The following is a 4486-nucleotide window of genomic DNA, read 5'->3' as shown; positions in this document are numbered from 1 at the left end:
TTGGTTACACGACAGTGTTGCCAACCTATCCATAACTTCTCGTTTCCTGCCGAAATGAGCGGTTGCTTCCACAAAATACTCCCTCATTATCTGCTATTAAGTATACTGTAATTAACTTTAGATTGTATATTTTCGGTTTACTTCGGCTCCTCGTATTTCGGGTATTTATTTTATGACAATATCGATAAAATTACCGTATTTTTATGTAGAGGAACTCTGACTCAAGTTTAAAAGAATAACTGACCATGCACTGGATAGATGTAGACAACGTAGAACAAACAGTTCATAACAGGAAGGAACCTCCAGAGTATACAGTCACTGTAAAGAAACACCTAAAGAAACAGGGATCATTGCATGATAGGTATAAAACAAAGCACGCGCCTATACACAAAGAGATGCTGAAGGAAACGCATTTAACTGTCAAGAGAGCAATGGGTGATGCCTTCAATGACAACCGTGCAGAATACTGTCACATGATATTTCACAAAACTCAAGGAAATTTTGGTCATATGTAAAGGCTAGTAGTGGCACCAAAGTTAGTGTCCAGTCCCAATGAGTGCGATAGGAACTCAAACTGAGGGTAGCAAAGCGAAAGCTGAAATGTTGAATTCCGTTTTCCGCTTAACTCCATTTTCAAATGTTCCTTTATAAAGGGAAACCCAAGAGGATTGCTCCAATTTAATCATTGTGCCATCAAACGAATGAATGAAATAAATATTAGTTTGAGTGGTGCTGAGAAACAGTTGAAATCGTCATCACTGAACAAAACTTGTGGCCCCGATGGGATTCCAGTCAGATTCTAAACTGAGTTTGTGGCTGAGTTACCCCCCCCCCCCCCCCCCTTCTAACTATAATCTGTCGTATGTTACTCGAACAAAAAACCATGCCCAGTTCTTGAAATAAGGCACAGGCCACGCCCGTTTACAGGAAGGGTGGTAGAAGTGATCCACAAAACTACCGTCCAATATCCGTGACATCGATTTGTTGTAGAAATATTAGAAAATATTATGAGTTCACACATAATGAGGTATCTTGAACAGAATGACCTCCTCAATGCCAAACAGCATGGATTTTGGAAACATCGGTCACGTGAAACCCAACTTGCACTCTTCTCACATGCCATACTGAAAGCTTTGGATGAAGGCAACCAGGAAGGTGCAGTATTTCTTGATTTCCGAGAAACGTTTGGCTCGGTACCATACCAACGCGTATTGTCGAAAGTACGCCCATATGCGGTATCAAATGAAATTTGTGACTGGACTGCGGAATTTTTGGTACGGAGGACACAGCATGTTATTTTGGCTGGAGAGTCATCGTGCCCCCAAGAAGTATGTTGGGACTCTTGCTGTTCATGTTTATATTAATGACCTTGCAGACAATACTAATGGTAAAAGTGGGTAAAACAGGTGGTAGACTTCAGTTTATGGTAGCATACTGGGGAAGTTCAATCAGTCTACAAAAGAGATTGCTTTCAAATCACTCGTGCAATCAGTTCTAGAATCTTGCTCAAGTGTCTGGGACTCCTACCAGATAGGACTAACAGGGATACTGAAGTATACAGAGAAGGGCAGCACGAATGGCCACAGGTTTGTTTAATCTGTGGTAGAGTGTGACACAGGTACTGAAGTACGAGGGTTGGAACTTAAATAGTGGCAACTATTTATTTACAACTCGTACAAAATAGATACGTGTTTCAAAGTTTTACTGACCTTCAAAGTAGTCATCAGCATTGTGTAAAACACGTTGCCAGCGACGTGGAAGTCGTAGGATACTCTTCGCAGTTCCAGTGTGTTGACAGTTCGAGCGGCGCGGTCTGTTGCCTGACGAATTTTTAGCAGTTCTGAAACGAATGCCGTGAAGTATTTCCTTCAGTTTAGAAATCGAGTTGAACTCAAGAGGGCTTAAGTCAGGGGAGTACATTAGCAGGTATAGCACTTAGCAGCCGCATCAGTCAAATACAGTACGTGCCTGAGCATTGTCCTGCAAAATAATGGTCAGGTCCTGCAGAAAGTGTCATCACTTCTGTCTCTAAGCAGGTCGTAGGTTGTGTTCCAAAAATGAACAGCATACCTGCTACTGCACTCCCCTGACTTAAGCCCTCGTAGGTTCAACTCGATTTCTAAAGAGAAGGAGACACTTCACGGCATTTACTTCAGGACTGCTACAAATTCGTCTGGCAATAGAGGGCGCCGCTCGAACTGTCAACACAACTGGCACTGCTAAGAGTATCCTACGACTTCCAAATCGCTGGCAACGGGTTATACACAATACTGGTGACTACTTTGAAGGTCAGTAAAACTTTGAAACACGTATCTGTTTTGTATGAGCTGCAAATAAATAGTTGCCACTATTAAAGTTTCAACCCTCAAAATGGCTCTACGGGACTTAACATCTGAGGTCATCAGTCCCCTAGAACTTAGAACTACTTAAACCTAACTAACCTAAGGACATCACATACATCCATGCCCGAGGCAGGATTCGAACCTGCGACCGTAGCGATTGCGCGCTTCCAGACTGAAGCGCCTAGAACCGCTCGGCCACACCGGCCGGCTCCAACCCTCGTAAATGGGCTGACAGATTCTTGAAGACAGAGGTAAACCTTCCTGAGAAAATCTGTTAACAAAGACTGAAGAACTGGCACTGAATGATTACTCTAGCGATATACTACAACCCCTACATATCACTAACATAGGGATCGTAGGTATAACATTATAATAATTACTGCACGCACAGATGCATTCAATCAATCATTCTCCCCGCCCGTCATACGTGAATGGAACAGGAAGAAACGCTAATAACTGGTACAATGGGACGTACCCCCTGCCTTTCACCTCATGTTGGTTTGCATGGTGTAGATGTAGATGTTGTATACTGTTTTATAAATACTGAACTGAATTTTGATACTGCATATTTTTAGTGTTTTGCTGTCTCATTGTACATGTTTAATGGTATGATACTGCCTGAATGCATGCATGTTTTACGACTTGGCAGTGCATGAAAATTTGGCCTCTAGTAATACGATAAAGAAAATACACTCATATGCAGTAACATCCACAGGCATAGGATATGACGTGTTAGCTGCTCCAAGTGGATATGCATTTATTGTGCTCCACATTTCACGTAGCTTTTGGGAAGTATACTGATGCTGCAGTGTTCGTCTTTGGTTCAAATGGCTCTGAGCACTATGGGACTTAACATCTTGGTCATCAGTCCCCTAGAACTTAGAACTACTTAAACCTGACTAACCTAAGGACATCACACACATCCATGCCCGAGGCAGGATTCGAACCTGCGACCGTAGCAGCCTCGCGGCTCCGGACTGAGCGCCTAGAACCGCTAGACCACCGCGGCCGGCGTTCGTCTTTGGCACGCTAGTGTAAAAGGCGACGCCAAATCAGATAAGACGCAAAATTCGTGTGATTCGCACGTTTACTTGGTTCTATTTAAGTAAATAAGACGACTGCCAGCATTACGGTTGCCCCCGAGTAAAATCACTTGTGTAGATAAGAATCGTTCATTCATTCATTTCCGTGTCCGGTCGGCATTAAAAGAAAAAGAAAAGCTGCGATAGCTTTGTCATTTCCTTCGTAAACATCTTGTGTTGTGCGTGGGTTGTCCAGGAGGGGGTACACAAGTAGGTGGCTTTGATCTTCTTAAGCCCTGCAGTCGCAAAAGCTGTCAGCGCTCGCTGGAAGGATTCTCCATTTCTTCAGGTTAAGAACAAGAAGTAACCGGTCTCCACTGAAATAAAATCGTTCAGAAACCTTAGGACCAAAGATTTGACGTAAAATTTAAACATGTTTTTCAGTTCGATTTTATAAAAACTCTTTCGGGTGTCGTCATATACTGAGTAGTACTATCTGTCAATAATGATCATAACCTGTCGCTATTCAGAAAATTGTTGTAGGCTGTTGTGTAGTCTTGTATCGTCAAGTGGAAACTTAACCTGTGTTTTCAGAAACTTTTGACCATACTACCCTTGTTCAGAATCGACAGTTCCCTAATTTAGTCATATACGTACGTAAAACAGGGCATATTTTTGTGAATCTTCGGACGCTTGCAGAGGTTTTTCTAAGTTGCATGTATTTTGCAGGATATATTTTTTAATAAATCGGCTCCTGTGATTTACAGTTTCCATAAATAAGTAATATACAATGTCCCATTAGTTGTTTCTTTTAACCGACTTGTATACTCGTGCATTTCAAGTAACTTAAGCTACTGTCGACTTTTTTAGTGAACACAACCCGAAAAACTTTGAGGAACAGTGAAGTTCAAAGTTTTCTGTTTTCGTAACAGATATCTCGTTCCGGCTCCAAATCGCTGTAGTTCTAAAAGGGAGCAAGGTATTGTGTAGCATTGTATTATCAAACGTAAACTTCACCTGCGTTTCCAGAAATTTTTGACCACAGTACCCCTGTTCAAAATCGACAGTCCTCTAATTTAGTTACGCATTTACGTAAAAAAAGGTATATTTTCGAGAATTTTC

This window comes from Schistocerca piceifrons, chromosome 9 (assembly GCF_021461385.2).
Source record: "Schistocerca piceifrons isolate TAMUIC-IGC-003096 chromosome 9, iqSchPice1.1, whole genome shotgun sequence".
In the NCBI taxonomy this organism is placed as follows: domain Eukaryota; kingdom Metazoa; phylum Arthropoda; class Insecta; order Orthoptera; family Acrididae; genus Schistocerca; species Schistocerca piceifrons.
The sequence above is the reverse complement of the archived record's forward strand: the minus strand, read 5'-3'. Positions refer to the sequence as shown.